The 18,268-nt window shown below is 47.1% G+C and overlaps 1 protein-coding gene and 1 pseudogene across 1 annotated transcript in view; both read left to right on the top strand.

Moving 5' to 3' along the window:
• The window catches only part of RCAN1 (regulator of calcineurin 1), a 96,029-nt gene that overhangs the window by 9,440 nt on the left and 68,321 nt on the right, over nucleotides 1–18,268 (top strand). The gene's annotated exons all lie outside the window — the stretch shown is intronic.
• LOC116752930 lies at nucleotides 7,777–8,510 on the top strand (annotated as a pseudogene).

The following is an 18,268-nucleotide window of genomic DNA, read 5'->3' as shown; positions in this document are numbered from 1 at the left end:
AAAAGAGGGACAAGATAGAGCTTTCTCGCATATGTGCTTCATAATTGCATTCAGCTTCAAATACCTTTTATGTCAGAGAGGCATATTTGGGGGGTGACATTCTGGTTTCCTCCATCCCCACTCTCATGCCTTGTCCTGCACTGGTCCGTGGGAGGCTTGTCTGCTGGTTTGTGGGAGAGAGGAGGTAAATTTCAGTCACTTACACTTGTGTCTGCAATCGGTCTCGGAAATTTCACCCATCGGAGAGGAACCTGTGTCAGAGACCATCTAATTGAGGCCAGCGCCGATTCTGTCCAGTTGCCATTTGAGGGTTTGCCAAATATATGACCTCGCAAAGCCAGAACAATTGAGTGAAACTTTTTTTAAGTTTTTCCATTATTGGGAACTTTTCCCAATCACCCAACAGCTATTTCTTATGGATACGGTGACAGTATGTCCCAGTTTGTCCATCTGGTTCATGCCTGTTGTCCCAGGAAGGTTACTAGTAGTCCCCTCCTTCACTCTTAGGTTTGGGTCATCAATTATATATGTAGTTAGTAATTAAACAATTCAGGGACTTCCCTGGTGGCGCAGTGGTTAAGAATCCACCTTCCAGTGCAGGGGACATGGGTTCGAGCCCTGGTCGGGGAAGGTCCCCACATGCCGTGGGGCAACTAAGCCCGTACACCACAACTACTGAGCCTGCGCTCTAGAGCCCGGGAGGCACAACTACTGAGCCCGCGCGCCACAACTACTGAAGCCCGTGCGCCTAGAGCCCGTGCTCTGCAGCAAGAGAAGCCACCGCAATGAGAAGCCCACGCACCGCAACGAAGAGTAGCCGCCGCTCGCCACAACTAGAGAAAGCCCGCGCGCAGCAACGAAGACCCAACACAGCCAAAAATTAATAAATTTAAGAAAAACAATTCATGAGAAGCACCCTGTTTACTTAGCACATACTGTTTGTCAAATATTTTATGTACATCATTTCATTTCATCCTTCTTACAGCTTTCTAAGATAAATGCTATATTTGCCCGTTTTATAGATGTGGAAGGCTTCTGCTCCCTTTGCAAAACTCATCAGACTCTGGGCGCAACTACAGAACCGTGGCAGAGAGGACCTCAGGCTCAAGCCTTCAATTTCTCCAAGGAGGAATCTCAGAGCAGTGGCCACATTTCCTCAGGGGAGCTCACTAGATATTGGCAGAACTAGAATTTTCTCCCGGCCCGCTGGTTACATTGCTCATCTAATTTCCTGGGAAATGATGTCCTCGCCTGCCACACCTCCCACCCCGTGCAAAGAATCCGGAGCATGAGGCAATGAGGAGGACAGCTAGAGCCCCGGCAGCTGAAACGGGCAGAACTGTCTCCTGTGCCACCGTTAGGGAGCTGCTGGAGAGCAGGGTACCTATGGTCCTTCCTGGTGGAACGACAGAGGAGGCTGTGCGAGAGCTAGTCCAGGGGTGTTCAAACACCAGCGCCTGCCACCAGGGGGCGGTCACCTCACATAAGTTCTGCGATGGAGTCTGGTGGTTGCCTTCGACTTTATTTCAGGCATCGCAGACAGAGCGTGCGTTTTCGGAGGGAGAAGTCACTCCTTGTGCTGCAGAAGAAGCTGTTATAATGATAAGTGTGTAGCTGGAACTTTAAACCGGAGACACACCCCCTCTCTTCCATTCTCCCAGCAGAAAGCCAAGGGAGGGGACTCTCCCTGCTGCTGGGCAATGGGACCCCCTTTGGTTAGAACAGGAAACAGGGACGCTGTGCTCGCCTCAGAGAGTGACCCTCTTTCACTGTGCCTAGTACACATTTGTGACATTCTCTGCCCCGTGCTCTGATTTTTTGTGACTTACTCGGACTATGACTCAAATGATCAGCATAAAGAAATGTAAAGAGGGAATTCCCTGGCAGGCCAGTGGTTAGGAGTCAGTGCTTCCACCGCCGGGGGGCCCGGGTTCAATCCCTGGTCAGGGAACTAAGATCCCACAAGCCAAGAGGTGTGGGAAAGAAAGAGAGAAAGGAAGAAAGAGAAAGAGAGAGCTCACTCAGATGAAACAAACACTTCACTTCAGAGATAAGGGGAATTTTCTGAGCTGTCTTCAGCTATTAGGTTGCTATGGAGATTACTTTTAAAAGGCAAAGCTTGTGCTGCTACATAGGTTGTCAGCCCCGCGTGGTGGACCCCTGTCCTCGGATGAATTACCTACTGCCCAAGCCATGTAGTGACAGTATTCTTCTGGGCTGGAGTCAGGATTTCGGGGAATTCGGGTAGATCTCAGCTCTGCTCTCATAACCACTTTTGCGCCTAAGCTGCAGATCTTGGATGGTGATGGAGAACCCTCAGGTCTGGGTCAGCAGTCTATAAACTACTAAAAACAGACCACTCATCAGCGAAACTCACTGGGTTACAAACAGGTCATGAACTGGCCTGGAGACCCTTGCAAACGTTTGGCAACATCAGGGTTGGTTTGTATCTATATCCCTCTTTCCGGAACAGCCCAGTCCAAGATATATCTTTCAAACTCAACCACCTGTTTGACCCTGACACAGCATTTCCAGAGTGGACTTCATTTTTAAAATCAGTTCTGAATTTGTGTATTTCTTCGAAGTGATTCATAAGTGCCCCTAATGTGCTCTGTTATTCAGTTATCTCCTTGACGTATATTTGGGCAATACCATTAATGGATCTTCAGATACATTGTAACCTCCACATTCGGAGTATTTCAGTTATTTACAACATGTTCAGGTTAATGACCTGGTCCTCAGCACCACGAGCCTGCCTGAGACGGTGGTACAGGTTAGGTGGATGGGGATAGAGAGGTTGTATGCTGAGGGGATGACCTCCTGCATTTGGTGGGAGGTAGCTGTGCAGAGGGCAGAATGGAGATCCGTGCTTCAGTTCGCGGCCTGGAATGAAGCAGTAGCAGCTGGGCCATGGCTGAGATTCTGAGCACATTCTTTATCTTATATCATAAAACAAGGGCTGGGCGGTCCTTCACCTTACTAGGTTGCCTGTGACAATTAAATACAGCAGGACAGTGTTTGTGATAGAAGCTGAAGGCAGGAGATGCCCTGAAATGATTTATTTAGTCTTTATCAAGGACTTCGTTTTAATGTCATTGACTATATGACTAGAGATTTTATATTGAGTAGACATTTAATTTTTGTTCATTTCATTTCCTTTCTTTTCCTCCTTTGTTTTCTCTGCACAGGGACTACATTGGCAAGATCACCTACTTGTAGGTTTTCTTCTTGCTTGCTACTTACCTCATTTTTATGGCTTAGCTGAGAGTGAAAATGTATAAGAGAATATGCACATATTACCTGTGAGTGCCCACCTTCTTTGTGGACAAATACCTACCTTTCTCTGGAGTTGTGCATGTTAAAAAGGCAGTCAGATGCAGTAGTTAAGAGGGTGGACCCCTGAACCAAGTCAGTCTGAATTCAAATCCCAGCTCTGCCAGCAACTAGCTGTGTGACCTTGGGCAAGTAACTTAACTTCTCTGTGTTTCAGTCTCTTTGTAAAATGGGGTAATAAAAGTACCTACCTCATGGGGTTGTGAAGATGAAAAGACAACATATAAATAAAGGGCTAAGGATAATACCAGGCTTGTAGTAAGTATTTTGTAACTGTTAGCAATTTTATTTAAATTATGATGAAAATGCAAGGCCTACGGTATCTGTATTGCTTACTGCTGTAGTCCTGTGCCTAGGACAGTGCCTGCCACATAGTAGGCACTTAAATATTTGTGCAGCAGTAGAAGTAAAACGCTAACATAAAAATAAAAGTCTTGCTCTTTTAAGTTCATTAAATATTAAGCCTTATTTTCCCAGGAGTAGTTTTAGGCACTTCCAGAAGTTGCATAAACTATCTCAGGCTAGAAGGCTCTGCAGCTTTAAAATCATGGCAGTGATTGTGTGTGTGTGTGTATGTGTGTGCACGCGTGTGTGCACACACGTGTGTATGAAATTAACAGGCTGAGACGTTGCTGAACATTTAGAATGCATTTAGAGCTGTATTATACCGGAAGACTAGCATGGCTTGTTATCACCTGTAATGCTTAGAAAATCATGTTTTAACATGAATGAGCGTTGCTACAAAGTTGGAAACAAATTAAAAACCTAAACCCTTTAAAAAATAAATCTCGGGCTTCCCTGTGGCACAGTGGTTAAGAACCGCCTGCCAATGCAGGGGACACGGGTTTGAGCCCTGGTCCGGGAAGATCCCACGTGCCGCGGAGCAGCTAAGCCCCTGCACCGCAACTACTGAGCCTGCGCTCTAGAGCCCGTGAGCCACAACTACTGAGCCCGTGTGCCTAGAGCCCGTGCTCCGCAACAAGAGAAGCCACCGCAATGAGAAGCCCGCGTGCCGCAACGGAGAGTATCCCCCGCTTGCCACAACTAGAGAAAGCCCGTGCGCAGCAATGAAGACCCAACGCAGCCAAGAATAAATAAATAAAAAAAAAAATTAAAAAAAATAAAACTCAGTAAGATAATGGTTTTTACATAAAGTTGCTCTGAAACATAAAATCATTATTTATGGTGGTAAGAAATCCTAGGCTTCCCAAGCACGATTTTTTTAAAAAAATCTATAATTGAGAAATAAATGTCATGTTTGCTGGTGAGGTTTTCCCCTCCCTGCCTCCCTATTCTCTCTCTCTTTGCTTTCCCTCTTTCCATTCTCTCTTGTTGTTCTTAGAATGACTTTTAGGGAATACACAGATCTTTTCAGAAATTCATTGTCATCTGCTAAATCCCATCTACCAGCCAGCCTCTAGCACCCTTGATAGAAGGAGGCTGGTCATTCTTTGCCAAATCTCATCCTAAGAGGGCAAAATCAACCTGTGATCTTCTTATCTCTGAATGCTGCCCTGTTTTCCACTACGTTGTACCAGGAGAGGTGACCTTCCTGAATGAAACACACGCTGTCTGCTTAGTGCTCAGCGGCCTGCTGTGCTTTTAATTAAATGAACCAATCTTTAAAAACTCGAGTCTTATCCCCAAAGCAGCATGGCACTCACAGTCTATCCCCAGGTCAGACATTCCAGATGGTTACATCATAGGGTGGCACCAGTGAGGACTGAAGATTGGATCAAGGGGCTTTAGCATGGTGTGATCTGGGCTCATCGTTCTTGGAGCCATTTCTCTGTGCTTTTGGTCCAGGATAACTCAGCCCTTATCCAGCCTTCTAGCCAAAGAATAGAGCCATGACATGCTGACTTTAGCAAGACGTTACCCACCACTGTATTACGTCTACACTGTGCTGGGGTATGGGTATATTATGTCACTGGGGAAAACTTTCTGAAGATCACAACTCATAATGAGTATTATTTGCTGAGTACCAACTATAGGTTATTACATTTGTCTAGATTGCTGTGTGCTTTGAAGAGTAATTCATTGTAAAATTTATATTTGATTGTTAAAGTGTTAACTAAAAATTCCTCATCCTTTTCTCTCAACCTGTTTCTTAGAAATAACCTCTAAGTTTTTTTTTTTTTTTTTTTTTTTTTTTCGCGGTACGCGGGCCTCTCACTGTTGCGGAGCACAGGCTCCGGACGCGCAGGCTCAGCCGCTCCGCGGCATGTGGGATCCCCCCAGACCGGGGCACGAACCCGCGTCCCCAGCATCGGCAGGCAGACTCCCAACCACTGTGCCACCAGGGAAGCCCCAACCTCTAAGTTTTATGTGTACTCTTTCACACATATTCTATATATGCCATGTGTATACATTTATAAATATCATATTACATATACTCTTTTGCTACTTGCCTTCTTAAAATATTGTGGACATCTTCCAACAGACTCAATGGAGTCTGTTCTTTTGATGACTGCCTGGCATTTCATTCTAAGAATGTAACATAATTTAACCAGCAATTCCTACTGATAGACATTTAGTTTGTTTCTAGGTTGTGGTTTTTTTTTTTCCTATTGTAAACAATGTCGCAAGCAGCATCCTTATACACGCCTCCCCATGTATCCATGGGGGACCAGTTCCATGACCTGTGGATACCAAAATCTGCAGATGCTCAAGTCCCTTATAGTAAATGACATAATATTTGCATATAACCTATGCAATGTAAATGCTCTATAAATAGCTGTAAATGCTATGTAAATAGTTGCTGGAAAACAGCAAATTCAAGTTTTGCTTTTCAGAACTTTCTGGAATTTTTTTCTTCCAAATGTTTTTGATCCATTGTTAGTTGAATCTGCAGGTGTGGAACCCAAGGATCCAGAGGGCCCACTCTGCATATATCTTTGTTTACTTGTGTAAAAATGCTTGCAAGATACATTCCTAGAAGTGAAATATCTGAGTCAAGGGTATGGCTGTTTTGCATTTTGATAGATACTGTGAATTTGCTATCCTGACTGTTTATACCAATTTATATTACCGCCTGCGTGGCATGACAGTTCCCCTTTCCCCACATTCTTGCCAATACAGGCGATTATAAATCATTTGGGATCATTGCCACAATCTTTGATAAGTGGAAAATAGTATCTCTTTGTTTTAATTTGCTTCAGGTTGACCATCTTTTATTCATATTGGTCATTTGTTGTTGTTTTCCTGTAAATTGATTGTTTATATCTTTTGCTATTTTTGTGGTAAGTTTTCATCTGTATTTGTGAATTTTTCAGAGTTTTGTTGTATATTAAGGAAATTGTAACTTAATCGCATATATTACCGATATTTCCCCCAGTTTGCCATTTGACTGTGGTGTTTTTACCCCATAGACATTTCTGTCCTTTTTATTTGTAGTTCTGATGTAGAAATTTTGCCTTCCTGTGTTCTGGGCTCTTATACCTAGAGAGTCCTTTCCTGGGCCAAGATGTGTAGGCGTATGTTTTCTTCTAGTACTTTTACATTTTTATTTGTGATGTTTGCCTTTAATTCCCTGGATATTTTGGTGTAAGGAGTAAATTCAGTTTCTGATTTGCTTTTTTGCATGTTACTTGCAGGTTCCAAATCCTACAGATTTGACATACCAGCTAAATGGTCAAGTGTTCTTGAATCAGGGCTCTTCTGTTCATCTTTTTGTCCATTTCTGAGCCAGTTTTGTATTATTTACAATGGAGCTGATTCTCCCCCATTTTCTCTTTCAGAATTTATTTTCCTGGCCTGTTTCCTTTCCTTATCTCCTTCGCAAACTTTAAGAATCATTCTGTCATTTCTAAGTATCCTCTACCCCCCACAGAGAAGGAAAACAAAATGCAACAACCAAACCTGTTGGTATTTTGAGTGAGATTGCTCCGGGTTTACAGTTACTTCAGGGGAATTGACATCTTTAAATATTATGTTCTTATAATGTTGTTCTACTCATTTAAGCGATCTTTTATGCCACCTGTACAGGATTGACGCTTTCCATATACATATATTCTTCACATAGATCGCCTATATATTTTAGTTTGTTTTAGATATTTCAGTATAAATATTTTTATGTAAGCTTAAGAAATGTATTAAAATATGAGCTCTCTTTCCCATTGTACTTACTTTTACTTTTATATAAAGGAAATTGTTTCCTGCATATTAACTTTGTAACCATCTGCCATACTAAAGCCTCTTACTGTTGCTAATAATGTTACAATTCATTCTTCTGCATTTTGCAGGTATTAAATCATATCGTCTGCAAATAGTGACGATTTTGCCATCTTCTTTACAATACCTGTTTTATTCTCTAATCCACGTGGCACTTTGACAGTATATCATAGCGTTGGCATATGGCATCCTTGTCTTATACCCAGCTTTTAAGGGAAACGTGCTAGTGTCCTACCATTAACCTTAACCTTGGCGTGGCATTGTGGCATTTTAACTCACCTTCCTTCCGGTATCTTTGACAAATACTTTCCTGTCCTAGACCTGGTTACACACAACAGACACATCAGCTCTCTCATTGCTCTTTTGTAGGCTCTTACCTAGCACTCAATCCTCCTTTTAAAGAAGTGGCTTCAGCCTTTCGGCCAGAGCCGTCATCTTCCAGGAATTCATCAAAATGACCAACACAAAGGGAAAGAGGAGAGGCACCTGCTTTAGGTTCTGTAGGCCTCCTAGAAAACATGGAGCTGTTCCTTGGGCCACCACATACATGTGAATCTACAAGAAAGGTGATATTGTAGACATCAAGGGAATAGGCACCGTTCAAAGTGGAATGTGCCCCCAGTGTTCCCGTGGCAAGACTGGAAGAGTCTACAGTGTGACCTGGCATGCTGTTGGCATTGTCGTAAACAAACAAGTTAAGGACATGATCCTTGCCAAGACAATTAATGTCCACATTGAGAGTATCAAGCACTCTAAGAGCCAGGACAGCTTCCTGAAACTCGCGAAGGAAGATGATCAGAAAAAGAAGGAAGCCAAGAGAAAGGTATTTGGGTTCAACTGAAGCACCAGCCTGTTCCATCCAGAGAAACGTACTTCGTATAACAGAAACCCATGGAAAGGAGCCTGAGCTGCTGGAACCCATTCCCTGTGAATTCATGGCATGATAGGTGTAAAAAAAATAAAAGACCTCTGGACTATAAAAAAACAAAGAAAAAGAAGTGACTTCAAGAACACGAGAACAATTTTTTAATTGAAGTATAGTTGATGTACAGTATTATACGTTACAGGTGTACAACGTAGTGATTCACAATTTTTTTTTTTTTTTTTGCGGTACACGGACCTCTCACTGTTGTGGCCTCTCCCATTGTGGAGCACAGGCTCTGGACGTGCAGGCTCAGCGGCCATGGCTCACGGGCCCAGCCGCTCCGCGGCATGTGGGATCTTCCCGGACCGGGGCACGAACCCGTGTCCCCTGCATCGGCAGGCGGACTCTCAACCACTGCGCCACCAGGGAAGCCCATGATTCACAATTTTTAAAGGTTAAACTCCAGTTAGTTATTATAAAATATTGGCTGTATTCCCCGTGTTGTACAATATATCCTTGTAGCTCATTTATTGTACACATAATAGTTTGTACCTCTTAATCCCCTACACTTTCTTGCTCCTGCCCCTTTTCCCTCTCCCCACTGGTAAGCATTAGTTTGTTCTCTATATCTGCGATGTTTCCTTTTTGTTAGATTCACTCATTTGTTGTAACTTTTAGGTCCCACGTGTAAGTGATATCATACAGTATTTCTCTGTCTGACTTATTTCACTTAGCATCATGCCCTCCAGGTCCATCCATGTTGTTGCAAATGGCAAAATTTCATTCTTTTTTATGGCTGAGTAGTACTCCATTGTGAAGCGGAATTTTACATTTTATTTCATTTTAATTAATTTAAATCATGACCAGCTGTTGAGCACTTAAAATGCGGCTAGTGCTACTGAGGAACTGAGTTTTTAATTCTGTGTAAGTTTAATTTAATTGAAACAGCCACGTGGGACTCTTAGCTCCAGAATCAGGCAGCACCAGTTCCTCAATCATATCAATAAAGGATAGGACGTGAGCATAGAAAGGACCTACGCAGTGGCTGCTCTCTGTGCCCAGAGAGGTTGAGATTGGCCCCAGATCACACAGCAAGCTCATGACTAAACTGAAGTAAGAAGCCAGGCTCCTTGTTCTTGTCTCAGGCTCTTCCCACGTTCCTTCTTTAAATGACAACCAAAGTCCAGGTGTGTACGGACCTATACACCTTCAGTAAACGTGTCTCACCCCACTGACTTCTCCACCGTGTCTGGGTTGACCCCCGGGCTGGTTCAGATGTAGAGTTTTCCGCTGCATCTTCTCGCACTGCAGGGCAAAGGCTTGCTCGCGGGAAGGACAGGTGCGGCGGGCCCGGGAGGCCAAGCCGCACGGCTGTTGGTCCAGGTTCTGCGTCTGGCCTCTCTGCTGGTGGGATTAAAGCATCGTTAGGCACCGTGTTCCAGCATCCTCGGGAAGATTAGTTCTGTGCCCTTTCAGTTCACATGTATTTTCTAGTCTTTTTCTTCAAAGATTGCAGGCATCCACGCTTCCAGCAAGACAGCGGGGTGTTGCTTCTCGCCCCTGTGACTAATCTAAACCTTAAGACAATTCATGTCCAGCAAGTTAGGGAGTCAGAGAGGAGGATAAAAGAAGGAGAGCCTTTGAGAAGGCCCTCACACGGGGGCCGCAGCGGAGAAGGAGGGCCTCTCAGTAACGAAGCACCCACAGCCTTGCTCTCGAGGCATTTAGAATCTTCCTGCCCCCGCCAGCCCTTTCTTTTCCTCGGGGGTCCCTGGTCAGTCACTCAGGGTCACTGCTGGTGTCCTCCTTAGCTGTCCTTCCCAGCCACTAGTTGGCTGGAGGGGAAGCAGGAGTGACCCACCCTGGAAGGAACTCTTCACGTTTTCCGGCCAGCAGGAAGACCCTACCTTCGCGTCTGAAGGTCACTGGTCAGCACTTAGCAGTGAAGAGTGCTGGACCGCCTGGGGTCCAGCCCAGCTCTGCTGCTCCTTCCACGTGGCTGGGCGACTCACCACCCACTCTGTGCCTCAGCTTGCCTGCCTGGAAGTTGGGGGGGCATAACCACGCCCCCCCTCCCCCCCGCCCAGGGCTCCGGTGAAGAGTACGTGAGTCCACAGGTGGAGAGTGTTCAGAGGGCACACCTCCACAGAGGGTTATTCTTCACACGGGAGAGGTGATGGCTCTCCCTGCCCCGAGGGCAGGTGACCTCCAGGCTCGGTGTCCCTCTGCCCCTCCGTCGGAGCTCTCGATGCAGGTGGGTTTGGGGAGCCCTGCCTGGGTGCGTGCAGATGGCTATACCCATGGCCCCAGAGAGTCCCTTTTCCTGGCTGCATCACACGAATGTCCCGGCTCGGCAGAGTGGCAGCCGGTGTATCTGACAGCAGGGTCCCAGGCCCCTTGGGGCAGCTTGTCCAGCCCCAGTGACCGCGTTGGAGCTGTCGGGATGCTGGCTCGAGGCTCATCAGGTAGCATGTTGGTGTTGGCAGCCATGCCAGTGAAGCGGCCAGCGAAGGCGCACGCGCGTCTGAACCTGTTTGCCAGTGAAGACGTCAGCTCCTCAGGTGGACAGGACCCACCTCCCGGGAGCCTGATCACAGCCCGCGTGTTTCTCTTTCTCAGCCCGGGCTTCCACCCACCTGCAGAGCCTGGCCCCCCGGATGCTGGAATTTGTGATGAATCCGTGGGTTGTGTAATTTGCTAAAAGGTCAAACTCGGCTTGATCAGAACACAACATTTCTAGGATTCTATTCCTTCTTGCGGACGTTGCTCCATTTTCTTTTTTCATGCTCAGGGAAGAGTCTTGGAGAACTTTCTTTAAAACTGGGTAATTTTTCCTGCCTCTCTGGTGATCCTCTTTCCCTGTCTCCCAGCACACCCAGAGAAGGGAAATGGCTGTGGTGACTTTCCCCACCATCTCCTCAGCACCTACTACGTGCCGGTCACCATGGCACGGGGCTCATGTACATGAGTGAAGTAAACGCGTGTATGGTGTTTGTTCTGTGCCAGGCGCTGTCGTATGTGCTTAGGAACGTGGACGGATTTGATCCTCACACGAACCCTGGGAGGGAGATGCTGCTATCGTCCCCATTGGATGGCTGGAGTAACTGAGGCAAAGGGACCTGCTCATTGTTGCACAGCTGAGTTGTGGCAGCAGGATTTGAACCCAGCCTGTCTTATCCCGGAGTCCGTGTTCTTAACCGCTCACCGCCGCCACCCCACTGCCTCTCCACTCTGGTCCCTCACTTTGTTTGAAGCCAGCATCCCTGGGAGGTACACACTTGTTGCATGAAGACGCGGAGGCCTGGAGAGTTCGTGGCCTGTGGCCTGCCTGGGGTTCAGACGCCACACCCGAGGCCCTGACTCCAAACCCTGCTCCTCCCCAGGTGCCTGGCAGCCTCTTCGGCATTACCATCCCAGCCCCTGGACTTGGCCTCACCGCCTCCTCCCATTGCCTGTCAAGTACAACCAACTGACTTCAGGGGGCTCCAGGCTCCCCTAAAGGGGGCACGTCTCTGCTCCTTCTCTATGGAACATTCTCGTATTCTTTGTTTTCTCTGCTGTTCTGCCTTCCCACATGCGTGTTGACTGGTTCGGTTTCCTCTAGCTTATTTCCTCTGGACGGCTCATATCCTTTGCCTCTTCAGCTGCTGGACTGTTTATTTTAGGCAGCTCCACTGTCCCGCTGAAGGGTCAGGACAGAAATTCCTCTGAGTTCATCAATCGATATATAACATCTTTGTCCCTTTTCTATCCTGCGACGACTCTGAAAATAATCACGTGCCCCTAATGCTGAATAAGGGAATGAGAACGTAGACCTTGTTCATCCCCCAGCTCTCCATCCAGCCTCACAATAAAAACCAAGTGTAGGGGCTTCCCTGGTGGCTCGGTGGTTAAGAATCCACCTGCCAATGCAGGAGACGTGGGTTTGAGCCCTGGTCCGGGAAGATCCCACATGCCGCGGAGCAACTAAGCCCCTGCGCCACAACTACTGAGCCTGTGCTCTAGAGCCCGCGAGCCACAACTACTGAGCCCGTGTGCCTAGAGCCCGTGCTTCGCAGCAAGAGAAGCCACTGCAATGAGAAGCCCACGCACCGCAAGGAAGAGTAGCCCCGCTCGCCGCAACTAGAGAAAGCCCACACGCAGCAACAAAGACCCAATGCAGGCAAAAATAAAATAAATTAGTTAATTAATTAAAAATAAAATAAACCAAGTGTAAACTGGCAGTCTTTTCCCTGCATATATTGTAGACGCATATGTCTGTCTGGGGCAGTGGTCGTCCAGGGCACAAGCCAGTCCTCTGATCTGTACACCCATTCCTTGAGGGCGGGGCCGTGCCTAGTTCACCCTGCACCCCAACCTGGGGCCTGAAGTGCAGGAAACTTCCACAAGTGTCTGTCAAAAGGAATGGCTGTGGGCAGCTCAGATGTATTCAATGGGAAGACTCAGGAAAACAAGCTGGCCCAGAACTTCCCATGCCCACAGCAGTTTTCTTCTTAGTTTTCCAGACATTTCCCCATATGTGTATTTCCTGAACCTATTTCCTGTTCTGAAAACCATGCATACCTTTTCTGCATGTACCAGTTGGCTCTGCAGCCAGAGGGCCCCTTAGCACATCATAGAACTCACTGAGGCCCAGTTCCCCAGTCTCTGGGAGGCTCTGTGTCCGTGACTATAAAACCCACACAGTTATTCCAATTCAGGCCGCCTCTCGCTCCCCTCCCCTGCCTAAGAGAGAAACCGAGTGGGTTCATGCGGGAGAATGCTTCATATTCTCAGTAAATCCAAGAGACGAGACAGCAGAAATACTAGCTAACTTAGCATCCCTTCGTAACTTCCCTAAAAGGAAGCTTGTGATTCGGGGGTGGGGGGGTGAGCTTGGGACCTCAGCCCATGTCACAAGCCAAATCGAATTCCTAACAGTTTAATTATTTTACCATTTGTGATGATACATCTGGGGATCGGCCCAGCAAGGCTGAGATTTGCACGTGGTAAAAATAGGCTGTGCCTTGTCCAACAGTGATAGGCACGCTGTAAGTACCTGGCTGTCGGGTGGGAGGGCTAATTAGTGTTATATCGAAACACACGAAATTGCCAAGATCTGAGTATTTTTGACCTACACATACTGGCACTTCACTCTCATGCCTCCCTCTGTGATCAGGTTTCTCGTGTAAGACCATCTCACGGTGAACTTCTTCAACTAGAGCAGGATTGAGGTCAGCATATGAAGTCCTAGTCTATATACGCTCAGGTTAAGTTTTATTGTAATCTAGGTGAGGGAAGATTTAGCTCATTTTGGGGAGAAGGCCAGCCAACATGCGTTTGGGATCCTGTCCAGCGCTAGCACGTGACTGGGCTCGTGGGCCCTCGGTGTATCAAAGCCCCTGTGACTGCTTAGAGCTCAGGGCCCGATCCTGTTGTCTTCAGGCCTCCAGATGCGCTTAAAATGATCCGTGTCGCCTTCCCAGGTCCTCCCGGCTCTCCAAATTAAGTCAGGCCATTGAGGTTCTCCTGTGATTGTAGCGTGACGTCTCCTATAAATCACTGAGTGAGTAGAAGTCATAGGAAAATCTGGTCAGGGACAAGACGGCCTGAAACAAGCAATGTTTCTTCTTGGAATCAGAAATCACAAGGAACAGACGACTGGGTCCTGTGTGCTTTTGTAGGCCTCACAAATCAACGTGGTCCTTGATACATGTCTGTGCTCCTGTAGGCTGTGGGTCCCAGTGTAGGACAATGACAGGCCCCTCGACGGCCCCAGAAGGGTGGCTCGGATAGAAAAGGAGGTCTGGGGTTTGATGGGTGTGTGTGGGAACAAACTGTCCCACTGAGTTGACTTGCCAACTAATCCTGGTGCTGGGAAAACGGGACTCCCCCTCTCCCACCCCCAACTTTAATCACCTGACGGATGTTGTATTCAGGGCAGCAGCCTAAATACCGATCCTTGGGTTTTATCAAATCTGTTTTTAGCCAGTCAGTCAGGGACAGTGCCAGCTGGGTGTGGCCATGTGCTTGGGTGCTGTCACGCTGACATAAGGGAGGCGGGGCTATTTGCGGAGTAGGCCCCAGCCCGGCAGGGGGCGTCCTGGCTCTTCTTGACCCCCAAGTGCGCTGCGAGGCTGGGCGTTCCCCGCTTCCCCTCCGCCCCAAGCAGACCTTCTCTCCAGAATGAAACTTCAGATATTTGGGTGAATTGGGTTTGTCTTCTCAGGTTTTTTGGCTCCCTGTCGTTTTTTTTCATCTATCTAGAGAGGAAGATTTGGTACAGACGGTGGGCTCTGAAAGCCTAGCAGGGTGCAAGGGGGTGGGAGAGCACCACTTTTCACCACTTTTGACGGCATTTTTACAGCTCAAACCCCGGGCTTGCTGCAGCCTGCTAGGTAACCAGCTGTGTTGTACTGGAGGTGAGGAGAGGGGATGGGTCGGGTTAGATGACGGCTCTTCCGGCCACCTCCTGGAAACTGATGGCCCTTCGGGTATTAGCCTGACAATCAAGCTGGATCTCCAGCTTGTGGGGATCGCGAACCTTTAGGTAGATCAGTTAACCGAATTGGGATTCAGTGGCATTTAAATGACTTAAACTCTGTTCAGTCTCAAAGTAGTTGTGTTTGAAGCTCAGCTTTAACTTCCGTCGCTTTATTCATACCCTCCAGGGTTTCCCTTGTCCCCGGAGTCCAGCGGCATCCCTGCAGTGGCCAGTCCGTCTCCACTGCCTCCACGTGTCCCCAGGCCTTTGTGCTTGCCCTTCCCTCCTCCTGGAGTAGTTTTCTTCCAGAAAGCCATAGCTGGCTTCCTCACCCTCTGGATCTTAGCTCAAATGTCACCATCTCAGAGAGCAGGTCCCTGGCCATCCTATTTCAACTGTACCCCCTTCCCCTGCACCTTCTGTACCCCCCCCCACGGCTTTGTTTTCCTTTGTGCCACTTATCCCCACATGACATGCCACTTGTCTTACTTATTTTACTTATTTATCTTTGGTTGCGTTGGGTCTTCGTTGCTGCGCGCGGGCTTTCTCTAGTTGCGGCGAGCGGGGGCTGCTCTTCGTTGCGGTGCGCGGGCTTCTCATTGCGATGGCTTCTCTTGTTGCGGAGCACGGGCACTAGGCGCGCGGGCTTCAGTAGATGCAGCACGCGGGCTCAGTAGTTGTGGCTTGCGGGCTCTAAAGCACAGACTCAGTCATTGTGGCGCACGGGCTTATGCTTCGCAGCATGTGGGATCTTCCTGGGATCTTCAGTTGCTGAGAGGGGGAGGTTCGTTAACCTGAAAAAACGTGTGTCAGGATAATGTGGAGAAAAGACTCAGTTGAAGAATGCAATTTAGAAAGGGAATTCAGAACGTTTTTCCTTGGGTTTCCGTTCTCATCCCCTTTTAGGTCAGAGCCCTGAGGTTGATATCCTGTGAGGCGTGCTCATCGGACATTCATTCATTCATTCACTTGTTCGTCCAGCCAATATTTACTGAACTCTTCTGGCAATGTCCTGAGACACAGGGGAAAACCAAGCCATACCTTTGCCATCAGGGAATGTACACTTCATGGCAGAGACAGATAATTTTTAAACATTTTAAATACTGCTGCAAGTAAAGCCAATGGGGAGCTGCGAGGAGCAGTAACAGGAGGGATTTCGTGGGGGCCCGGAAGTTTCTCTGAGGAGGTCTGCGGGGTGCAAAGAGGCAGGTAAGGTCCAGGCAGGGGGATGGCTGGTGCGGAGAGGCCTCAGCAGAAAGAGTGCGGGGCATTCACCCAAGAAGCCAGTGTGAGCAGGAAGTAGGGAACAAAGGGAAAGTGGGTAAGTATTGAAAAGTGTTTGCTGGACTTCTGTATTAGTCAGCATTCTCCAGAGAAGCAGAGCTCAGAGGAGAGATGTGTATCTACAGGCAGACCTCAGACACAGTGTGGGTCCGGTTCCAGAGCCCCCTAGAAAGCAAATGATTGCAATGAAGCAAGTCACACGAATTTTTTGGTTTCCCAGAGCACATAAAAGTAATGTTCACACTACACTGTAGTCCGTTAAGTGTGCACTAGCATTGTGTCTAAAAAAACGACGTACATACCTTAATTAAAAAATACTTTATTGCTAAAAAATGCTAATCATCACCTGAGCCTTCAGTGAGTCATAGCTGTTACATCAAAGATCCCCAATCACAGATACCATAACAAATGTAATCATAATGAAAATGTTACCACAAACCTTCGATTCGTGAAAAAGACGCAGCATCTTTGAAGTGCAATAAAACGAGGTCTGCCTGTATCTGTGTGGATCTATGTGCCTGTGTACGTATAGAAGCGAAGCTAATTTGCATATTTATAGATATCGGTATAGAGAGCCTTACTCAGATGTCAGTTCCTCAGAGAGCTTCCTTGAATCTCTAGCTAAAGCGCCGCACCGTCCCCCTATCCCGTCCCATCTGTCCTCACAGCTGTCTTCAAACAACTATATAAAACTAAACCATTGCCCCTTCAGCTTGCGGAACTGGTATCCACTAAATGCACATCCAAGCATGACCCTCAGATAACAGATAATTCTTGTCTTTAGTACCTAATGTCACACATTTACGTGAGGCTGGAGGGAGTAGTACGTAGTGTGCATTTAATTTTTGTCATCTGCATTCAGGATGCTCTTATGAATCCTCTGGTGAAAGTCAGACTTAGGAAACATAGAGGTTTCCTCTCAAAGAGACTATCCCCAGGAGGCAAGCAGTTACTTGCTTCTGCGGTGGTTTGAAGAAGTCTGGCCTGCGAGCATTTTTTAAAATTTGTAAGCACGTGATCCAAAGTTAAAAACAACTTAGGATCTTCTCAGTATTTACCTCCTTTGGAGTGATGCCCTCTGCATCCTTTGTAATTTTCCCCCCCGGCTGTCCCTAATTATGCCAGCTCACCTAGCAATTTGATGAAAATCTTAGTAGGTGTTAATATCAACAGGATTATATTTCGTAGGGGAATGTAATTTTCCACTGCAGTCAGCGATGAAAGAAGAGGAGGTTGGTGAAAGAAAACCTTTTGCCAGAAGGATGTATTTGAGGAGTTTTTCAGAAGAACACACTATAATTATGAAGTTTTATTTTTACCGAGACCAATTTTTTTTTTTCACCATGGTAATGTCTGTTTTCTTAGATTTGGTAGAAACACTAGGAAAGAGAAATACTTTTGATGTTGGAAGGCTTGTTTTTCATCATTATTTTGCTGTGACGTTGTTTGCTGCATTCATCATGAATGAGAGAGGCATTTTGGATACTTCGGGCTAACTGAGTTTCTGATTTCCCTCGGGTTCTTAATGTCCTCTGAGAGCCGGGATGGGATATGAATAGAGATTTCTTGAAATAGGTGTGACTTTTCTGCATCTAGAATTCGGGCAAAGGTGAAGCTCAGCAAATTGTTGCCTGATGGCAGGCAGCGGGCTGGGCATTCCAGAGGGCTCTTGTAAGCTGTCTCTGGCCAGCCCTGTCCTTGGGAGTCCGTACAGCGGCCGGAGCCACTGTGCCCTTCAGCAGGAAGTTCAAAGAAAAGTTGTTCTTAGGTAGTTGGGAATAAACAGGTAGCTCTTGGTTAGACTTCTTAATCTGTTTAACTTCACGTGCCTGTGCCTGCGTGCATGCGTGTGTGCGTGCGTGTGTGTGTGTAGTTTTTTCTTTTTTTTTTTCAAGAAGATGTTGGGGGTAGGAATTTATCAATTTATTTATTTATTTTTGGCTGTCTTGGGTCTTCGTTTCTGTGTGAGGGCTTTCTCTAGTTGTGGCAAGTGGGGGCCACTCTTCATCGCGGTGCGCGGGCCTCTCACCATCACGGCCTCTCATGTTGCGGAGCACAGGCTCCAGACGCGCGGGCTCAGTGGTTGTGGCTCACGGGCCTAGTTGCTCCGCGGCATGTGGGATCCTCCCAGACCAGGGCTCGAACCCGTG

The sequence above is a fragment of the Phocoena sinus genome, chromosome 4 (genome assembly GCF_008692025.1).
Source record: "Phocoena sinus isolate mPhoSin1 chromosome 4, mPhoSin1.pri, whole genome shotgun sequence".
NCBI classification, from domain to species: domain Eukaryota; kingdom Metazoa; phylum Chordata; class Mammalia; order Artiodactyla; family Phocoenidae; genus Phocoena; species Phocoena sinus.
Note: the sequence above shows the minus strand (reverse complement) of the source record. Positions and strands in the feature narration are given on the sequence as shown.